Below are 8,324 nucleotides of genomic sequence, written 5' to 3' on the forward strand. Positions count from 1 at the left end.
GCAAAATCATGACATAAAGATAGGAAACAGATGTTTTGAAAATGTGGCACAGTTCAGATATTTGGGAACAACGATAACAGATCGAAACCTGATTCAGGAGGAAATTAAGAGGAGATTGAACTCGGGTAATGCTTGCTACCATTCAGTCCAGAACCTTTTGTCTTCTCGTCTGCCGTCCAAAAACATAAAAATTAGAATATACAAAATTATAATTTTGCCTGTGGTTCTGTATGGTTGTGAAACTTGGTCTCTGACATTAAGGGAGGAACACAGATTGAGGGTGCTTGAGAACAGGGTGTTGAGAATATTTAGACCTAAGAGATATGAAGTGACAGGAAGTTGGAGAAAACTGCACAATGAGGAGCTTCATAACTTGTACTCTTCTCCAAGTATAATTAGAATGATCAAGTCAAGGAGGATGGGGTGGGCAGGGCATGTAGCACGAATGGGGGAGAAGAGGAATGGGTATAGGTTATTGATGGGAAATCCAGAAGGAAAGAGACCACTGGGAAGACAAAGGCGTAGTTGGGTGGACAATATTAAAATGAATCTTAGAGAGATATAGGGTGGGATGGTATTGATTGGAATGATCTGGCTTAGGATAGGGACCAGTGGAGGGCTCTTGTGAACACGGTAATTAACCTTCGGGTTCCATAAAATGCTGGGATTTTCTTGAGTAGCTGCAGAATTGGCGGCTCCTCCAGAAGGGCTCAGCTCCATGAGTAAAGAAATAAGTAGTAGTATCTGAAGAAAAGAAAACTCGCCTTATGTTCGGGGCAACAGGGAATTTGCTTTCTTACGTTTGCTGAATTTCTTATGTAAACCTTATAGCCACGATGTCATCGTAACGATGACACGCAATGCTTACTGCATCATGTTAGCATCTCTGAGGCAGCTAACAAAAGAAATACACGGTTCGTACTTTGGGCGGAAAACCACTTAAACTTGTACGTAATAGTTTCCAGGCCGGTCACGGTAGCCGAGCGGTCTAAGGCATGTACTGTCTTCGCTCACTTGGAAACCGAGATCGTGGGTTCGAATCCCACTCAGGGCATGGATGTTTAGTTTGTGTGTGTGCATTTTTCTGTGTTTTTGTACAGGTAGAGGCCTTGCGACGAGCTGATCGCCCGCCCAAGGAGTCCTACCGAATGTGTAAGATCTAGAAAACCGAAGTGAACGGAGAAGTTCATGGAGTAGGCCTAGGCCCACTGGGGCTGTAGTGCCAAGGAAAAAAAATAGTTTCCAGCTGTCCCTAACGGCCGAATGGTGGTTCGTAATTAATTATCGACACTCTCTTAACAGCATATAGAGAATGTCCCAAAACTCAGGTAACCTAAATTATTTTCTCGTATTAAGGGGTATGTTCAGAGTTAAACCTGCCAGTCAATTTACAGGACGGTATCTCTATGCTGTCAACCTAGAAGTAACTTAGTGAAGGATGAGAATGGTGACTGGCCAGCAGTTTCCCACATAATTTTGAATAGGAGGAAGAATTACTTTCCTCAGCTATTGTATATACGAGTAAGTAGGGTCAACGATGTTAGGCATATAGAAATGCATACAGATGAGCCCTTAGTACCTGAGCCTAGTCTTCTCGAAGCTAAAATTGCTATTGCAAAATTGAAAAGGTATAAATCGCCAGGTAGTGATCAAATTCCGGCAGAACTTATTCAAGCAGGAGGTGAAATATTATGTTCTAAGATCCACAATCTAATTACTTCTATTTGGCATGAGGAAAAACTGCCTGATCAGTGGAAGGAGTCTATTACTGTACCAGTTCACAAGAAAGGTGATAAAACTGACTGCAGTAATTATCAGGGGATATCACTGCTATCAACTTCATATAAAATTGCATCAAATATTCTTCTCTCAATGTTAAGTCCATACATAGACGAAAATATTTGGGATCATCAGTGTTGGTTCTGACGTAACAGATCAACTGCAGATCAGATCCTACTGGGAGGAAACACAGAAACTTTAATTTACCCTAGTAAGGAAGTTGGTCTGTAAGTAAACGCAGAGAAAAGTTAGTATATAAAGAAAGCTAACTTGTACTCTTCGCCAAATATAATTAGAATGCACCACGCCATGAAGACATATAGGGGAGTGAACATATACTTGGCCTCGGCACTAGTTGGAAGTGGTAAGCTTCACGAACCGCCGCTTTAACCCCGGGGAAACAGCCAACGGTACCCAGAGCCGGTGTGCATGACGCGGAGACAAATCTCCCCTACCTGAACTCGAACTCCAACCCCTCCTGTGTCCAGCCAGTCGCAATACCGACACCCAAACAATAATAATAATAATAATAATAATAATAATAGACCAACAGTTTCCTCCTCCTATCTAAGCACAAAGGCGCGAAAACAATACGGGCGAAATTAAACTCCAAGGATTGGAACGGTGATGGTGTTCAAACGAATATAGTCTTCTGAAACGTGGTACCGTGTAGTCTGGTTGAAAAGTACGAACGTTTTGGAGGAACCTGCTGTCCTTACCTTCGAGGTAGGAGCTCCAACTTCTTTACCGCGAAGATGAAGGCAGCAAGTTCTTCCGAAACGTTGGTACATTCCTACACGGCGTCACATCCCAGAAAACAATAATCACAGCAGTGAGAATCTCTGGAAGGAGTGAACGGAACCTCCAGGCGTCACTCGCGGGCTGGCAGCCGCGGAACTTCGGTTCCCTCGACTGAAACTCTCCCCGTCAACACAGAAACGAAAATAATGCGGCCTACAGCTCTCTCTCTTAAAAGGCTAAAAATCGGGAAACAGTTCTGCGTAGTCCCTTACATTTATCGTCTTTTTTCTGTTTGCACAGTTCTGAGATTTCCTACAAACCTCTGAGTAATGGACTAGAAGCAAGCCTACTTCACATGAAAAATGCTCCCTCAATACAGCAAGTTTATTGAAAAACGCTCTTCACCACTTCCACTGAATTACACTAACGTCCCGAAACTAGGGCGCGGAACTAACCGCCTTGGGCGATGTCCCAGTGAACGACATGCATTTCTTACAAAACTTCTCTTCTGAGGTTCACGCAACGCACTTGCGCTGTTTACTGAAGAATTTTACGGCTCCGTAGAATTCAGTTAAGCTCTAACCTTTCAAGCGAAATGTCAATGATAGAATTTATGTAGCAGTAAAAATTCCATACACAAATTACTGAATATCTCGCTCGCCGAATGTATCCTGATGGTATACAGTTCAAATCTAATCTATAACCAGCAGTTGCTACATATGTGTACATTTCTTCGGTGTCTTCAGGGGAATACCGATGCGAGAGCGGATTTTTCCTGAATAACGGGACACTTTGTTTCCGTCAACTGGGCCGTATCATACCGCAAAAATCCACAGCTGTGTCGACTGGAAAATCGGTGCGTTACTACCATAAACATCCTCGTTGCTAGTCAACAAACACTACATCCACACGTTGGCTAGCAGCGGTATTTTCTAAATCGAACAGAAATCCAAAATATAAGCCTACTACACAGAAAAGTATAACATTCTTGGGCAGAATTTTTCCTTTCGTCTGAAAAAACACTTCTTTCCAAGTCATCACTAAAATTCAAGGGAAAGGGGGTGCCTTCCTAATCATTCAAAATGTGTCATCACTGAAATATGGATGCAACGTCAATATGCACTGGAGTTCTTGCCGAATGCCACACACTCCCGTTGGAAGGGCACCAGCTCAAAGTTCCTCGAGAAAAATTCCAACGCATCATCCTAAAACAGTCCATGACCGCTTCCTCTCCATTACCAATCATATTCATTGTGTCGTCGCCTCTCGGTTACGATACAACGCGAGCAGTTGATGTGGCGTCTTTACATGCTGCCTTGCTTCTAAACTAGTACGAAATTTCAGTCATGTTTCGAAACCACGCTTTTTTAAGCCCACGGCTTTTCAATCGATGAACCTTGAAATTATAAATACGTACTCGGATTTGTAAACGTTTACTAATTTAAACAGAGCTGTATGTGCCCATTAAAGTGTCTGAACAAATAAATATATCCTACTAAGTTAAAAAAAAGTCCTGCAAAGTATTGTTACTATTAGTCATCAGATGAACTGCTGACCACTTACCTGTTTCGTGATCACTTGCACCTACATGCTATGTGCCTGTACCGGGCCAGTACTTGCTACCACAACAGCACGGATCACTATGAGCCCCGGCCTAAATGACACATTTACGATAAACCAAAATGCTGCTAGCTCTTTAACTTCAAATATTCTACCGTACAAATGCTTGACCACTATGGTTTTAACAAATCATAAACAATGACTTTTATACAGGAGAGAATGGAAACATGACTGCTTACTATTCAGTTGACGCCGATGAGACACACATAAACAAGTTTCAAAACGCTTTCTTGAAGCACATCGATAGATAACACAGCACTAATATCAAACACACGCTGTAGTAAGTACCGTCAGATTTTCTGTTATTATCCTTTGTTTCCGCATTTGACCAGATCACAATTAACACAACACGCTCGCATACTGGTTGGCACTTGCTGTCCTAGATGACACTACACATCGAACAACTGCAGAGACTCGCTTGCGACTGAATGGGATAAGGCACGCGCTACGGACTCTGGACCTCGGCAAAGATCGGTGCGATCCGAAGTGACACGAAGCTGAGGCAGCCGTGGGATGACATTAAAACACGAGCACAAAAGGCGCCTGCATAGGTTATTGGGACCAGTGATTGCAATGCCCGAAGGGATATGTACACCGCTGCATGTGTTTGCGTTTCACATGTTCTTTGTCACCAAGGGCACTAGACAACGAGTCTTCTTATTCTTTCTCATCTCTGTTCTTCTTCTCTTCCTCATTCTCCTCCGTACTGGCCTTTTATCTTTCTTATCATCACGGTTCTCTTGCTTCGCATAGTGCGGGGTGGAGTCCAGTTGGGTCCAATCGGCACGGCGGCCACTGATTGGCCTATTGTAGCCTGCCCCGGGTGATTACGATGATGGAGCAATTGGTGGAATGAAGATTGGCATGAGAAACCGAAGTACTCGGAGAAAACCTACGCCAGCGCCACTTTGTTCACCACAAATCCCACTTGACCAGACCCGGGTTTGAACTCGGGACGCCGCGGTGGGAAGCCAGCGACTAACCGCTTGAGCTATGGCGCGGCCAGCTTCTCTTGCTTGCTTTCTTTCTCACAATTTTTTTTTTTCATTCTTATTCTGCCTCGTCTTTCATTTCCTGAGCTCAAAATTTAGTTAATACAGTAGTTTACATCTATGTAGCCTGGGTATGTATATGTATATTGTAACGTGGATTGCCGAGCGTTGCTAGGTAACGGACCGGTAAACACGATACGCGCATGCAACCGTAAAGCTAGCCGTGTTTTCCGTGTGTGATCGGGGTATCTCGGATTAATGTAAAACTGTCATTGTTTTTTTTTCTTCCATTTTGGAATGTTGATTACAAACACAATTCGCAGACATTTTTAGTGACCTGCGTGTTTGCAAAATGTAACATTTCTACACTTAATTGGGTCATTGTTATCCCTTTAACAATGCCATAATTTTCGAATTAAGTATGATGCGGTTTATTTAACAGGCGAACAGAATAGAATTGGAGTAACTTCATCAGAAATCTTTAGAGAAAAATGCTAATTTCGTAAAATACCTTGTCGGGTGAACTTGGCCTATATGTTGGACGACTGAGTTCGATTCCCGGTTGCCTCTCCAGCATTATCCAGTGTATACCAAGAGCCTTTTCCCCAGGGAGTGAAACAGCTGAAATGCTAAATATTTCCCGTACGAAACGAGATACGGCACTGCAGAACTTGAGGAAACAGGCCAATTCGAGGAAGAAAACGGGAGAAACTTGTCTCGCCCACAACAGAACTCTGGAGCGGGGAGTTTCGGGTATAAGAAAGCGCTAGAGTGAACAGAAGAGCCGATAATGACCATCATTGTCTGAAACATTCCTGAGAATACGCACATCATATCCTGAGTAGGCAACTCTGTCCGACGAGCTCGCCAGTATATAAAGAGCTCGGTTACCGCAGTCTGCTGAATAACTTCATAATGATGTCGCGTGGTTTAAGGCGTGAACTGTCTCTCACAAACGCTGGGTTTGTGGGTTCGAATACCACTCAAAGCATGGACGTCTGTGTGTGCGTTTATTCTGTTTGTGTTGTGTGTGTGTAGGTAGCGGCCTTGCTACGGTCTGATCACTCCTCCAAGGCGTCCTATCATCTGTGAAAAAAAGAGAATAAAGAACTGAAGGAGAGGCCAGCGCCCAACAAAACCCTGTAGAGTCATTGATGAATGAATGTGTGGTCAGCTTCACGCCCCTGCCGCTTAACACCCGGGGAAAGAGCCCCCGGTACCCATTTGATAGGAAGATGGGTGGGCCCCAGAGCGGGTCTGGACGATTGGAGAAGTGAAAATTCTTGACCCTACAGGGACTAGAACTCCGACCCCTCGGCCATCCAGCCCTTAGCCAGTCGCTATACCGACTACGCTAGCTATCCAGGCTTCTACTAAAGAGGAATATGCTTACGATTTCTTCAAAGCAGTCTTTTATGGAACAATATGATTGACCCCAAAGTGATCCAACTCAAGAGAAGAGGAGAGGAAATTGGAAAATAATGAATACGGCACCGACGGCTGGAAGAACTTCGGAGGGGGTGGTGCGGGGTGGGGTGGAAACGACAAATTAAATACCGCGGGCGATAACACAGCTTAGAGTTCCGATTAGGCCCGCTGTAGTTCTACTGGCAAGAAACGGGGAGCTGACGCCACCAGAATTCAAATTGCTTGCGCCACTGGGGCGAGTAACGCGCCAGATGCTTGCAGCCACCCCACGATTATCGGAGAAGATTTAAGAGGGTGCAAGAACGCGACGTCGGGAGGAATCCGGTTAGACGAGGTGCCAGCTGTCCTGACATCTCGTTTCATGGTTTTTCTCAGTCAGCAGGAACTGTGCCTTCATATGGACAGGACAGCTTCCTCATTCATTCTGCTGGTGGTCACGTTCCTGCGCCTTACAAATCTTTAAGTTTGAGGCCTTCTGGGTTGTAATGCCCTGTAGTTCCGCACCCTGAAGATGGAAGCAGAAGTTTTCCGACAAATTTTAGTAACCATCTACCAAAATGCGAGTCGGTGTAACGATAAGATCCGGACTGGATGGCCGGGGTTCGATTCCCGACAGGGCCAAAATATTGCTTTTCTTCTTCACAGCACCCAAGACTGGCTATGGAGCCCACCCAGCCTCGTATCCAATGCGTACCAGGGGCTCCTTCCCCAGGGATAAAGAAAGCAGGGTGTGAAGTTGGCCGTGTGTGGCACAATTCAGATATTTGGGAACAACGATAACAGATCGAAACCTGATTCAGGAGGAAATTAAGAGGCGACTGAACTCGGGTAATGCTTGCTACCATTCAGTCCAGAACCTTTTGTATTCTCGTCTGTTGTCCAAAAACATAAAAATAAGAATATACAAAATTATAATTTTACCTGTGGTTCTGTATGAGTGTGAAACTTGGTCTCTGGCATTAAGGGAGGAACATAGACTGAGGGTGTTTGAGAACAAGGTGTTGAGGAGAATATTTGGACCGAAGAGAGATGAGGTGACAGGAGGTTGGAGAACCTCCTGGACCAAGGCGCAGGTGGGTGGACAATATTAAATGGATCTTAAAGAGATAGTATGGAGTGGATTGGATTGATCTGGCTTAGGATAGGGACCAGTGAACACGGTAATGAACCTTCGGGTTCCATAAAATGCTGGGAAATTGTTGAGTAGCTGTAGAATTGGCGGCTCCTCAATAAGGGCTCAGCTCCATGAGTAAGTAAGTCAGTAAGAATTTAATACAATGTTTCTTCTTCTGGGTAGGTAATAAAATTTGTTTTCCATAAAAAGTAAGGACTTTCTTTATCGGCTGAGTCATTGTTACTTTTTCAAGGAATGCGCTTCAGAGAGTTATTCAAAAGAAACGAATGGCGTTAATTCTTGAGAGAGGGAGAGGTTTCTGTCACCAAAATTCTGAAACACCGGATGAATCAAGACCAGAAAAGGTAGTGCCGTGAATTGCTCTTAAGGTGGAATTAGGAGCCAAAATGCCTGAGCTAGCACAGCAACTAAGTCAGGAGCTGGCCACCATGAAATCAGTGCTGTTTGCTGACAGTCTCTGTGGTCTAGTGGTCAGAGTTCCTGGCTACAGATCCAGAGGTCCGGATTCGATTTTTTGTGAGAAGTAGTGTGTCTGGAACGGGGTACACTCAGCCTCGTAATGATAATTGAGTAGCTATTTCAAGGAAATAGCGGCTCCGGTCTAGAAAACACAAATTAACGGCCGTGGG

The 8,324-nt window shown here is 44.3% G+C and overlaps 1 long non-coding RNA gene across 2 annotated transcripts in view; it reads right to left on the bottom strand.

Annotated features, from left to right (window-relative positions):
• The window catches only part of LOC111870012, a 359,759-nt gene extending 355,207 nt beyond the window's left edge, over positions 1 to 4,552 (bottom strand). Inside the window, exon 1 of one of the 2 annotated variants that reach the window (XR_002843782.2) lies at positions 4,320 to 4,552. This is a non-coding gene — a long non-coding RNA (uncharacterized LOC111870012). Of the gene's footprint in view, positions 1 to 4,083 lie in introns of both variants that reach the window. The other variant, XR_002843783.2, reaches the window with a different exon arrangement.
• Positions 4,553 to 8,324: the final 3,772 nt, after the last annotated feature.

The sequence above is a fragment of the Cryptotermes secundus genome, unplaced genomic scaffold, assembly GCF_002891405.2.
Source record: "Cryptotermes secundus unplaced genomic scaffold, Csec_1.0 scaffold32, whole genome shotgun sequence".
NCBI lineage: Eukaryota > Metazoa > Arthropoda > Insecta > Blattodea > Kalotermitidae > Cryptotermes > Cryptotermes secundus.